Here is a 14830-nt window from a genome sequence, read left to right as displayed (position 1 = left end):
CCGATACCGATACAGATACCGATACCTGTTACCTCCATATTACTATTATTTAGGAAAATATATATTGTTACTAAAATCATGCTTGTTCTCTGGTTATCGTGTATTAAAGGCTCAAAAGCTGAAAGGTCATATAATAGAATTATATAAACTGCAAGTATCTAATTCCAAGCTGCAGCAGTAGCAGTACAGTAACTCATTGCACTATTCACCTGTACTGCACGTTAAAATAGTACCCAAGTTCAACAGAATGGCAATGACTCATTGCCGATAAAGATAGACACAACCATATTTAATTAAAATTAGGATTACAATAATAAATTGTTGAATACCCTGTACGGTATTAAGATACCACCTGTTTTTTAAAAGATAAACAATGAACCCATATACAATGATATTCCTATAAAGTTTATTTTGTTGATCTTTGTTGATATATACGGGCAGCACAAGGTTTATGATGGTTAGGCTTATGACGTTCCGAGGTTACAACCCTTCTCAATTGTATTCATCAGAAATTATTTCCATGTTCACGACATATGTTCCAGGGTTATGACACCGATCTGACGGAAGACATGATTCCAAAAAGGCAAAATAATCAATATTTGAATATTTTTTTTATGAAAAACACAATATAAATGCAGTTTACATAGTTTTCAATACAACCAAGGCATGCATTAAAAACATGGTTTTCTTAGGATTTTTGACGATTTTCGATGATGTTCCAGCTTATATAAGCCTGGGACTGCCTACATTTCAGGAAGCCTAGAAGGGTTTTAAATTCCTATACTAATGGCAAAAGTATCGGCTGGTATCGGCCAGAAATTCACCGATACCGATACCACAAAAACCAGCCGATACCACTGATACTGATACTTGGGCACATCCCTACTACCAACTGTACTGGCCAATGGCTAGAAAACTAGACTGCGCCGATTAAACTTCGGCGCCTTTTTTTTATTTGCTTAAGAAACAACTTTGGTTCTTGTCAGCGCTCCTAACCTTGTTTAGTTTTGTTCATCTTTCTGTCTTTCTCTCTCTTACGGTTCCTCTTTCTTTTTTATATATTTCGTTTTCTTTGTAATCTTGAAGCCTTTGAAAGTCAAATCTGATCGCTGTGAACCTTTTACGTCCATAGCCTATTGAGTGTAATCTGATTACTCCGAACACTCAAGCCCGTTTCGTTTTAAGTCAAAGTCAGTTCCTGTGGACTTTTTGCAGGCCCTTGTTTATGGTCAGGTTTGGTTTCCCTGCCTCTTCAAGTCCATTTCTTTTTCAGTCAAGACCAGGCATTTCGAGTTTTTTCATGGCCGTTTCTTTTTTCGGCACATCTGATTCCTGAGATCTCTTTCATGTTCATTCGTGTTTGTTTAGTTAAGTCCTGTCGCATATCAGTTATTTTCAAACTCGGTTATTTTTTCAAGTAAAGTTCTTTGTCATCAGTTGCTTCATTATCGTTTAGAGTGAATTTTTATTCATTTCTAAATATATGCTATATCTTTTATAGATTTCTGTATTCATTTACAAGTAAGTTCACTCTCTAGTCAATTTCATGCAATTACGTTCTAAGTTAAATTTTTTTAAGTTCAAAAACTTTTAAAGTTCAGTCTTTTTTGTCTTTTAAGTTCAGTATTTTCTTTTTTCGTTTCAGTAAAATTTATCTTCAATATAGTTACTGTGCATCTTCTTGTCTTAAGTCAGTTTCTTCTTAATTCGTCTATTTTTTTCGTTTCATGTTTCGTCATTTTCTCCGAATTTCGGCCATTTTCAAGTTTAATTTACATATTTTCTCAGCAAGATCAATCAGTTAGGCTCAGTATCAATCAGAAAATCTTCTTCTTGAGTTCGGTCATATTCCTTTCAAGTTCAGTGACTTTTATACTGAATGCCTTCATTCTCTTCCAAAATTCAGTCTTTTCAATTTCAGCCGGTTTCGTAGCAAGTGCAGTCCATTGCAGTTGTGTTTCTCCAATCGCCTTGATTTCCATCAATTTAAACTTTAGGTCAGGTATTTCCTTCCAAAATCTGTCACGTATTTTTTCTCGTTATCTTGATCTCGTGATGTTGGTGGGTATGAATGTTAGTCCAAGTGTAAGATTAGAACACCTTCATTCTTCGCTGTACACACATGACGGAGGTCAAAACAGACAACTACTTTTTAAATGTAAGGTCAAAATACTTTGACCTTCCTGGTAACAGGTTACATTGGTCAAAACAGAGACAGTTACATTTGAAATGAAACGTCAGAATACTTCCGATCAACACGGGAAATATTTGACGGTGTCAAAACAGACAGACACCTTTTTAAGTAAAAGGTCAAAATACTTGTGACCTTCGCGAGAAATACCTGACAATAATCAAATAAAAAAGTCAGAGTTATTTATCTTTCAGGCGTGATGTCTGATTAGCCATGAACTTCTCCCAAACCGACCCGGGAGTGATCAGAATGATCTTTTAAAAACTTTCAGTGACTGCAGTTTTGTCTATTGGTTTACCATTAAAGCCATAACTCAGCCATTGAAAACGGTGCCTTGAACGGCCTTAAGGAAACTCTTCAGTTGCAAATGAGGTGGTATTTAAGTTTCCGTTTGCCTCAGACTACCTTTTGTATTGGAGTATTGAAAGCGCCATTGACGTGCAAATGTGCTTGGAAGTTTTGTAGCTGAATTTGATTCTTATGACTGTTTTTTGTCTTTTTGCAAGCAGTGGCATTTCATCGCACACAGCTCCTTTCGACTGGACAAGAGTGGAACCTGTGATGAAAGCAAGACTTGAAACATTTCTCATGGAAATGTTAGTCTTGCCTGCGTTCAAGATGCCTCGGCGTTTTTCACTGAAATGAATATTGTAAGTAGAATTAAGTATCAGTTAGAGAGAAGTAAATTTCTTTTATGGGGATGTCATTTCACCAAGTGCAGCAGTTATGCCGATTTTTCAGTTCTACTCTTGTAAGCATTTCTTTGTAATAGCAGTGAAATTACAGTAAAAATCATGTTGCAGTTCCGGAGAAATAGATAATTTTGTGGGGTTTGGCCTGTTGCAAACAATTTTTAGCCGGACAGGAATGGATGGCCGAGCAAAATACAAAGAACTAGGTTTTAAAAATTTTTGAGGTTAGTATATGGCAAATTTCCCTTTATTAATTCAATAGGAATCGATGACCATACAATTTTTTTATACGTTGCCCATGAAAATGAGTAAGGCTAACATGATGGCAGAAAATCCATTTGGTAAAAAAAAAGGAAGTGTGAAACAATTTACAGGCGCTCACACTCATTGTCTCCACATCACCAACTTACTACATTAATAGTTCTTTGGATTAGTTTAAGAATTTCTCTTTCGAAGGACTGATCCGAGCGTCGTGATACGGACCATGAAACTAATGGGCCCTAAACATTAGGAAATAATAATTTCTCACAACGTGACATTTGATGAAAGATGTGACAACCAGCGAGATTAATTGCTGCTCCGAGGCACCACCAATAATTCTGCGAGGGCTTTGGTGCATAGGAGCGTTTCCCAGATACGGCTGTTGTTTTCATTGGCCCGTTGCATTTTGGACGATCGATGGTTTAAAAAAAAAACACTAAAAAGGTTTTTAATAGGCAAACGACGAACGCTTCTCTGGCTACTTGTGTCTTTTTCGTGGAATGCGGAAAAATATCGCGATGTGTATTGAGCCATCAACATGGTTTGGCAGGCGTGAAGATAATTCTGTCAGAAGTGAAGAGCAGCACTCGGGGGCCATACCTGTCATGGGAGGATTCATGTTGCGGAGTTGCGCTGCTGGATTGGTTTTGATGCTGCTGTTTTCTGTTCTACTTTTAATTTCATGATTTTTTAAACCTCTTAATACCTTTTCCTTTCCCACTTTAAAAGGCATAGCTCCATGCTATTGAAGGCTGTATTCTGGTGATGTATCTTTCTTTTTTTTTTTTTTTTTTTTTTTTTTTTTTGGCTTGATTATTGCGTTTCTCAGTGACCTATTTCTCAGTATTTTCTGTGGCGGAGATTGATGGAAAGTTTTCTGATTACAGAAAAGGCTTTCGGGTTTGGGCCTTTTAAAGTAAAACCACCATGATTGTGTTACCTCTTAAATATAGTTTTGTTACTGTCGACGCGGGAAAGTTTGGGCATCTTCTCTGCGCGACTGTTAACAATATGTCCGCTGCGCGATGAAAAACAGCTGTTTTTGTGGTAAAGAAAAGTTTGTTATTGATGCCACTCGATATAAGACATAAGCGTATACTCTTGTCCCATAAAAAAAAAAAGGAAAAAAAAATTTATTTACGACGTGAACAAGTTCCCTTTTGTGGGCACTAAGGTGATTTTGGACGCTTTCCCTATTTCCTCTCTCCCTTCATGACGAGCAAGAAAAAGGAACCATCGGCTCGGTTTCCGCCGCCTGGTCAAGTGCGTGGGAGGGAAGCTCGCTTTGTGTTTTAAACCTAGAAGCAGACGGATGTGCATGGCCTTGAGGAAATTAAGCGATTTAGGAGGTAAGCATTGCAGTGTACTGAGATTCTATAAACTAAGAGCTAAGAGAGGGTTGTTGCTGATGAATAACAGTTGATAGCTAAATAGAGAACGTGAATATGATGGAAAATATAGGCTCGTTTAACAAGTGTCCTAAATAGAGAAGTGAATATGATGGAAATATAGGCTCATTTAACAAGTGTCGTTAGGGGTCATGTGCACAAATTACGATGCCGTTCCCCTTCAGGAATGTAGGCAGTGGACCACGAGGGGATTAAGACGGACGGTCCTTACGGTGGGAAAGCAAACGATTTGGTAAGTAAGAGTATTATTTTTGTTAAGAGATCGCTCATGACATTTTTGGTTCCTCGAAGTGCATGGTAATGCCTAGGTATATTTCTTAAAGATTCTATGTGCAATTATTGTTATTTTAACCATTGTGATCACTGAGAAATTGATTCTAATGTGAGTTAAGGGATTTACCTGTCCTAGTGTTAAGGAGTTTTCATTTAACTAAAATGGCAAAATTGTCACCACTGTGAATATTTATGTTTGTTCATTTTTTCAGTGACCGATTGTAATAAAGGAAACTATAAGACAGTCGCGTATCACTCAAACCCACGTTGGGCCGCCCACAGTCACAAATCGGCTACCACCCCTCTGGCGAAGCTGTGCGGAGAAGACGAGGAAATGAGGCTGGTTTCAAAGGACGTCCGCTACCACGCTGCGCCCAAAGAAGACCAGGAGTGTGAGGAAAGCTAGGCTAAGTCTACACAAAGAAGAAGCCTTAAGACAGAGGAGGGAGAAGCTTAGGTTGGAGGCAGAGATAGCTGAGGTGGTGGCAGAGGAGAAGGTTTTACAACAATTTGACAAAAATAATAGAGAAATAGCTCCCGTCACTAGGATAAGGGAACACATAGACCCTGACATGGACAGGAGTGAACAACCCATGGGCTTAGGTGCAGTAGCGCTTGAAGTTAGCTCAGGTGGGAATAACCAAGGGGACTTAAGTAATAAGGAAATCTTGCAGACATTAATCTCTTGCAGCCTCAAAGGCTTGATGCCCAAGCAGGATATGGCTAAGTTTGATGGAGATTATACAAAGTACTTTAGGTTCATCCGCTCATTCGACGACATATTTAGCAGCCAGCTGACAAATGATAAGGAAAGGCTGAGGTATCTAGATTTATACACAACAGGTAGGCCAAATGAGATAGTGGCAGCTTGCCTCCACTTAGATGCTTCAGAGGGCGCTATAGGCAGGCAAGAAAATTGCTGGAGGAGCGATACGGCAACCTTGAGCAAATAGCCACCGCATACGTGGATAAGGTAATCGAATGGAAGGACATGGGGGAGAATAATGCAGAGGACTTTGATGAGTATGCGGTGATTGCTAAAAACCATGCAGAAATGCAATTTCGTGCGTCCCTTATGGTGTCGCCGAATTGCAGAACCCAAAAAGCACAATGAGGTTGATATCCTGAGCAAATTCCCATCTAGTTGTGCGGGACCGATGGTGTAGAGTTGCCGACAAGATAATTAGTGAGAAGAAGCAGACCATACAGTTTGATGATTTAGTTAGTTTCATTGAAGGGGAGGCTAGGGTCTTAAAAAATCCCTTGTTTGGACGCCACCTGTTCGAGAGTGGTAAAAAGGGGGCCACCCCTGGGTTAGGAGAGGGTTCAGCACCAAGCAAATCACAGGGTTTAACGAGTGCAAGGAAAGTTTCATGTAACAAAATTGGGGAGGCTCCACTTTCATGTTGGCACTGTAAAGAACCACATATAATAGATGAATGCGACCAAATAGCTAAAATGGGACATGAGGACAAACTAAACACCATTAAGGAATTGAGGCTTTGTTTTAGTTGTTTGAGAAATGGTCATATGTCCCAGTATTGCAGGTACAGGAAAAGGTGCAATGTGTGTAACAAAAACCATCCAACTCTGTTGCACCGACACCAGGAAGCAGAAGTGGTGGAACCAGAGAGCGCAAATAGGGCCTTAGTGGTTCAGGGGGAAGGTACGCTTGACAAAATTGCTATGTTCAGAGCAGTTAAGGGGGGTAGTGCTGGCACAGGGATGTCAGTTGTGCCCATAAGGGTTAGGTCAAGGGAAGGAAGGGAGGTTTGTGACGAGGGCCTTTTTGGACAATGGGAGTTCTACATGCTTTTGTTCAGAGGCATTAATGAAGACATTAGGTTGCACTGAGAGGCAAGACGTAAAGGTGAATGTTGAAACCATCAATGGAACAGGGGAAAGGAAATTGCTGTAGCCTAGTCTCAGGATGTCAGTATTAGACTATGAGGGTAAGAATTGCATTACACTCCCCCCAGTGTTGAGCACCTCCCGCATACCACCTATCGATGAGTGTGATGTGATCAGGGCCGGAGATCTGGAACGCTGGCCACATCTGCGAGAAATAGATATCCCAGATGTATGCCGAAGTGGGTTTGTTAATTGGGAACAATGTTCCATCACTTACTTGAGCCGAGGGAAGTCATTAACTCAACCCACCTCCATGAGCCACATGCCATACGAAACATTATTGGGCTGGGCAGTCTGTGGGGCAAAGGACAAGAGGTGTCAAGAGCACATCAATAGGATCAAGTAACTAGCAGGCGTTTGGAGTTGGACCGCATGCTGGTGGAAGATTATAATAGAGACTTCCAGGACATGGCATCTCCCAAAAGGGAAATGTCTGCAGAAGATAAGAAATGGCTAGATCTAATTCAAAGGGGGTTAGAACTGTAGAGGGGGGTTATGAGGTGCCACTGCCTCTGCGCGACAATCTTGGACCCTTGCCAGAAACAAGAGACATTGCATTGCTCCGTATGCACAGTCTTCGTAAGAAGCTAATGAAGGATGGTACCTACGCTAAGCAATACAGTGCCTTCATGATCGAGATGGCTACAGAAAGGATATGCTGAGCGAGTGACCTCGCCCAGCCAGGAAAATGTATATGGTATATCCCTCATTTTGGTGTGCAACATCCAGACAAGCCAGACAAGGTCCGCGTTGTATTTGACTGTGCGAGCAGGGTGGAGGGCACGTCGTTGAATGACCTAATATTGCAGGGACCCGATATGATGAACTCTTTGCTGGGTGTGTTGGTTAAGTTTAGGGGAGGTCTGTTTGCCTATTCAGGGGATATAAATACAATGTTTTACCAGGTACGGGTACCAGAACATCAGCGGGACTACCCAGGTTCTTTTGGTGGGAAAATAGTTTTAATAATGAGGAGCCAACCGAGTTTAGAATGGCTGTACATCTGTTTGGGGCCTGTTCGTCACCCAGCATTGCGAATTTTGTGCTGAAACAGACAGCAAGCGATTTTGGGAATGGGTCTCCAAGGGAGCACGGGACACTGTTGCTAACAATTTCTATGTAGACGACTGTTTGAGAGCCGAGGATCGTCAAGATGCCTTGTTAAGTAATTTGTTAGAGGTTAAGGAGCTTTGCGAAAAAGGGGGATTTACATTGACGAAGTTCAGTAGTTCATGCGTGGAGGTTTTGTCATCCATCCCAAGGGAGTGGTACGGTAAGGGCATTTCAGGGTTCATAGATGGATCAGGGCCAAATAAGACAAAGGCATTGGGAGTACAGTGGGACTTGGCCACTGATGAATTGGGTGTCCAGGCAGATCTGGTTTCAGTTCCAAGGACTAAACGCAGCTTGTTGTCAGCCATAGCCTCGATTTACGACCCCTTGGCATATTGGCACCAGTTTTAATTGAGGGACGGATAATTGTGCAGGACTTGTGTAGATTGAAGATAGGCTGGGACAGGGGATTGGACTCCAACACACTGACCGCATCAGGGTGTGGGTGAACAAGTTGAATCAGACCAGAGGGATAAGTGTGCCAAGATGCCTAAAGGTTATTGGGTGGGAGTCAGCTACCTAATACAGCTGCATCTGTTCTCGGATGCGAGCATCATGGCTTTAGGAGTAGTGGCATACTTGCGGGTCACAGATCGGTGGGGAAATGTATCCTGTAGATTCATTATGGGAAAGGCAAGGGTAGCGCCCTTGAAGGACGTTTCAGTACCCCGCCTAGAGCTTAGTGCAGCTGTACTAGCCGTAAGACTTGCAACCACAATTCTGGCCATGATAGATTTCAAGTGGACGAGGTCTATTATTGGACAGATTCAACAAACGGTCTTGCGTTATATTCGGAATGATCAAGCTCGGTACCAAACATTTATAGCGAACAGAGTCTCTATGATAAGGGAAGGAAGTGATCAGAATGAGTGGAGGTACGTTAACTCTGAATGGAACCCGGCAGATGATGCATCACGCTCCAAGCAGTCTGAAAGGTGGAGAACAGGGCCGGGTTTTTTGCTGAAGGAGGAGTGTTTTTGGCCAGCAGAGCCAGCCCACATGTCCAACAGTGTGGAGGGACTAGAAGTTAGGCGTGAGATAGGTCCAAAAGGCGCAAGTCTGCCAAACAATTAGCTTCAGGGTTGGGTTGGATTGTAGGCAGACAGGGTGGCATAAAATCATCCACCACTACTCAAAGTGGATCCGGCTACTCAGAACCGTAGGTTGGGTCATATTGTTTACCAGGTATTTAATGTGCAAACATAGGCAGCAGCTTAGCGAACTAAACATGCATTTGTCTACACAAGTTATGAGCTTGGCAGAGGGACTGTGTTGTGCAGGTAGCACAGCGAATGACTTATGAGGTAGAAATAGCAAGTCTTGAGAAGGGCAGCACCATCAGGGTTTCCAGCTCCTTAAGAAAATTGAAACCAATCCTGAGAAATGGGCTATTGTGCGTTGGAGGGAGGTTATCACTGGCGAATATTGCCCAGAGCGAAAGGAATCCAATTATTCTGCCATATAAGGGCCACTTGACTGACATAGTTATCCAGTATTATCACGAGCGTTCCAACCATATGGGCATAATGTATGTTCTGGGTCTAATGATGGAGAAATTTGGTGGTTAAGGGCAATGCAGCGGTGAGGCGCGTGCTAGGGAAATGCATAAAGTGTCGCAGGGTACATGGAAGGGTAATTGAACAGCAAATGGCCGATCTACCACCTGATCGCGTGGAGTCAGGGAAACCACCCTTCTATCGCACCGGGGTGGACCTTTTTGGACCATTCTTCGTGAAAAGGGGCAGAGCGCAGATAAAGCACTGGGGAGTTATATTCACCTGCTTGAACATGAGGGCCATACACTTGGAAGTAGCGTCAAATCTCACATCAGACTCATTCATTAGTGCCTTCAGAAGGTTTTTGGCTCGTCGTGGACATGTTAGGACGATTAGATGCGACTGCGGCACTAATTTTGTGGGATCACGGAAGGTTCTAGACTCCAGTTATGAGTTCTTGGGAGAAAACAAGGTTCGAAATGAGTTGCTCCAGTGTGGGGTGGAATTTGTTTCAATCCCCGGCGCCTCACATTTTGGAGGAGCATGGGAACGATTGATAGGTAATGTGAGGAGGGTCCTGGATGTAGTCTTGGGGACACAGCAATTGGATTATGAGGATTGTGTACACTCTTTTGTGAGGTGGAAGCAACAGTTAATAGTAGGCCCCTTACCATTGTCACCTCAGACAGTCGAGACCCAGCTCCACTCACACCAACAAGCTTTTAAACATGGGAGAGTCACCCGCAGGGTGCCATGTTGCAACAGGTAGCTACTCGAAGCAGAGATGGAAGCAAGTGCAGCACATGGCTGAGCAGTTCTGGGCACGTTGGAAACGCGAATACCTGTCGGGGTTACAACAGCGACAGAAGTGGTTCAAGGAACGACGAAACGTCAGGGTGGGAGACATAGTCCTTATGGTCAATGAAAGTGTAGCACGCTGCCATTGGCCACTGGCTCGAGTAGTACAGACTAAAGCAGGGAAAGATGGACTGGTTAGGACAGTGACTGTCAGAAGGGAGGGCAAGGATTATGATAGACCACTGTCGAAACTTGTTTTAATTCTGGAGGAAAGAGCAGACCTAGTGGACAATGCTAGGCAATAGGTGTTGAACCCTCTTGCGGTCAAGAGGTTTCAAAGGGGGCGGGTGTCGACGCGGGAAAGTTTGGGCATCTTCTCTGCGCGACTGTTAACAATATGTCCGCTGCGCGATGAAAAACAGCTGTTTTTGTGGTAAAGAAAAGTTTGGTAATTGAATTTTGGGCCACTCGATATAAGACATAAGCGTATACTCTTGTCCCATAAAAAAAAAAAGGAAAAAAAAATTTATTTACGAGTGAACAAGTTCCCTTTTGTGGGCACTAAGGGTGATTTTGGACGCTTTCCCTATTTCCTCTCTCCCTTCATGACGAGCAAGAAAAAGGAACCATCGGCTCGGTTTCCCGCCGCCTGGTCAAGTGCGTGGGAGGGAAGCTCGCTTTGTGTTTTAAACCTAGAAGCAGACGGATGTGCATGGCCTTGAGGAAATTAAGCGATTTAGGAGGTAAGCATTGCAGTGTACTGAGATTCTATAAACTAAGAGCTAAGAGGAGGGTTGTTGCTGATGAATAACAGTTGATAGCTAAATAGAGAAGTGAATATGATGGAAATATAGGCTCGTTTAACAAGTGTCCTAAATAGAGAAGTGAATATGATGGAAATATAGGCTCATTTAACAAGTGTCGTTAGGGGTCATGTGCACAAATTACGATGCCGTTCCCCTTCAGGAATGTAGGCAGTGGACCACGAGGGGATTAAGACGGACGGTCCTTACGGTGGGAAAGCAAACGATTTGGTAAGTAAGAGTATTATTTTGTTAAGAGATCGCTCATGACATTTTTGGTTCCTCGAAGTGCATGGTAATGCCTAGGTATATTTCTTAAAGATTTCTATGTGCAATTATTGTTATTTTAACCATTGTGATCACTGAGAAATTGATTCTAATGTGAGTTAAGGGATTTACCTGTCCTAGTGTTAAGGAGTTTTCATTTAACTAAAATGGCAAAATTGTCACCACTGTGAATATTTATGTTTGTTCATTTTTTCAGTGACCGATTGTAATAAAGGAAACTATAAGACAGTCGCGTATCACTCAAACCCACGTTGGGCCGCCCACAGTTACTGATGTTGATATTGTGGTTTGAGTACTTTTTAGTCAGATTTTATTTGGTACTCGTCTATTAACTCATTTATAAACTGGCGATACCCATAATGCTACAAATGTTTTATATATATATACTATATATATATATATATATATATATAGATATATATATATGTATATATATATATATAATCTATATATATATATATATATATATATATATATATTATATATAGTGTATATATTAGATATATATACATACACAGGTTGTAACACGAGTTTTTGCAAGTATTTTGGGGAATGAAAGAAAAAGTAATTTTGAGGAGAAACTGTCCATAAACATATGCATTTTAAAGCTTCGCTTTTCGGTGAGGAGAATTTTAGAATAACTGTTATCATGAGAGCTGCTTTCATGTGATGGAGGTTGGATTGAGTAGCCTGGGATGAGGGTTTTGGTGGGGGGGAGGGGTGTGTGTGAAGTGAATGGGATAAATAGGTTGTTCGTCTTTCAATTATGATTCTTTTTTTGCAGGCAATTTAATTTAAATGATTAGATAACATTGGTAATGTATGGCTTTACATATCAAGTAAGTAGTGTAAACGTTGCTGAGCAAACATTCATTTGTGAACGTTGAATTCTAGAGTCCCTCCGCCTTGTATTTTTGAACAAAGAATCATGACTAGGTCTATGCCTTTGACTGGTTCTGATGGAGAGGGAGACATTTACACACTTGAAATCTTTGATAGATGTTACGAATACCTACTTTTTTTATTTGAATCCAATGAATACCTCTGATAGGGATGGATAGGGATTCAATGATGCATGCATTTTTTAAAATTAAGAATCTAAATAGTACGTTTGACTGGGAGGTACTTTATTCACATCGGCCTAATCGCTCCATCTTCCTTCGAAATGGCACCCCTTACTCCTCACTACACTGCCAACCTTCATCGTGTGAAAGAAGCACTAATGATAAAGGTTATTTTAAAATTCCCCCTACCGACAAACGAAGCCTTAAAATGCATATGTTTATAGGACATATGCTCAAAATTAATTTTTCTTTCATTCCCCAAAATATTTGCATAAACTCGTGTTACACGCTATATATAGATATATATCTATATATATATATATTATATATATATCTATATATATATATATATATACTATATATAACTATATTTAGATGATATATATATATATATAATGTATATATATCTATATAGATAGATATATATATTAGATATATATATATATATATATATAATATATATATCTATATCTATATATATATATATGTATATTATATATATATATATTTATATAGATATATATATATATATATATATATATATATATATATATATATATATATGTATATATATATATATATATATATATATATATATCTATCTATATACGTATATATATATTATATATCATATATATATATATATATGTATAGATATATATATATCTATATATTATATATATATAATATCTATCTATTATATATGATACGTTATATATAGATATATATATATATAATATATATATATATATATATATATATATATATATATATATATATATATATATATTATTGGCAAAATCCATGAAGGAAAGTGAACAATGAGGCAATCACTGCGAGGCCTTTCGACTTCTCATCTTTTACTAAGCAGACTGATGTAAATATGAAAGTAAGGTTATGTATAAATGACATTGAGGGATTACAAAGGAAAACATGTACCTGGAATCCAATACTTGTGAAGAATTAGTAGACCTACACAAAACAGGGATACAATTTAAGAGGTTTACAAAAGATTAAGTCCAACTGCTCGGAAGCAGGGACAAACACCATTAAAAGATTATACAGCGAGGTGACTGACCACAATATATATATATATATATCTATATATATATATATATTATATATATATATATATATATATATATATATATATATATAAAAGCACAATTCTAAATCTTATTAATAGTGGTGATTGGTCTAATAGTGCACGTTATGATTGTGTTGTAAACTTATCAAGTAAACAAATAAGTGAAAATGTTGTGAGTACCTTCGGATATGGTTTATCTTTCTTTATATCGAATAGACTTTCTGCTTTAATGATTGCGTCATGCCTAATTAAATTCGAAAAAATTGTGGTTTTCTTCAAAATCATGTCATAATTAAAGGTATTGATTATGGAGCTTCCAATGTTAGTCCTGAAAGTAACTTCCCTGCTCGTTAAAAGAAAAGTTTGACAGATCTTAAGAAAACAATACAATCCTTCACATATATAAGATATTTGCACAATAAAGCCCAGAAAAAGTGTCATTGTGAAACTAATATGGAGAAAGAAACTTCTAAGCACATTTTGAGCTTGCCTTATTTTAGCAGCTTTGAAACCATAAAATCATTGTTAAAATCTTTTAATGTTAACCTGGTTTTTTTCCTATAATAAAACACTTAAAAGGAATGCTAATAAAAATGGCCCTAAGGAAAGCAACAATACAATAAATAAAATTTAATGTTTGGACTGCCCCTCTTTTTATATCGGCCAGTCTTGCAAGGATTTAGAAGTTAGAATTAAATAGCATAAGTATTCTGTCAAAACTGGGCAAACATCCAATGCAATATTCATTCAAATAAGTGAAAACTCACAAAATAAATTGGACCGGAAATTCAGTGATTGCTAGATTGAAAGATTTATTTTCACAAAATCTTTTAGAATCTTTCATTATACAGCTTACTTCTAATTGTAATTTTAACATTAGCTCTGGTTTTTATTATTTGGACCCTTGTATAAATAACATGTTTAAAAATGACCTTAATGATAAAAGCATTGACTTAATTACAAATTAGTTACCTTATAGATATTTTCTTTGTATCTGTATGTTTAATATATTTTTTGTAAAAATGTTCACTTTGCAAAAACTGTTATTGTTTACTGAAATGTTGAATTGTAATTGCAAAAACTGTTATTGTTTACTGAAATGTTGAATTGTAATTTTATAACATTTTGTTTGTGGTCAGTCACCCCCTGTATAATCTTTTAATTATCTTGTACCTGCTTCCGAGCAGTTGCACTTAACCTCCTGTAAACCTCTTAAACTGAACTCCTGATTTGGTTAGGTCTACTAATTCTTCAGTGTGTTGGATTCCAGGTACGTATTTTCTTTATAATCCCTATCTGTCATATATACGAGCATAGCCTTGTAAACTTACTTTCATATTTATATCAGTCTACGTAGTAAAGTACGAGAAGTCGAAATGCCTCGCAGCGGTTATTCCATTGTTTCACTTTCCTTCGTACATTTTGACTTTATTTATAAATTCAT

General features: G+C 38.9%; 1 long non-coding RNA gene across 1 annotated transcript; it reads left to right on the top strand.

Moving 5' to 3' along the window:
- The first annotated feature begins 4607 nt into the window (after nucleotides 1-4607).
- On the top strand, nucleotides 4608-11509 carry LOC135223283 (uncharacterized). Its single transcript, XR_010316459.1, has 3 exons — nucleotides 4608-4785; nucleotides 5039-5218; nucleotides 11432-11509. It is a non-coding gene; the product is annotated as an uncharacterized LOC135223283 (long non-coding RNA).
- Nucleotides 11510-14830: the final 3321 nt, after the last annotated feature.

The sequence above is a fragment of the Macrobrachium nipponense genome, chromosome 8, assembly GCF_015104395.2.
Source record: "Macrobrachium nipponense isolate FS-2020 chromosome 8, ASM1510439v2, whole genome shotgun sequence".
Taxonomy (NCBI): Eukaryota; Metazoa; Arthropoda; class Malacostraca; order Decapoda; family Palaemonidae; genus Macrobrachium; species Macrobrachium nipponense.
Note: the sequence above shows the minus strand (reverse complement) of the source record. Positions and strands in the feature narration are given on the sequence as shown.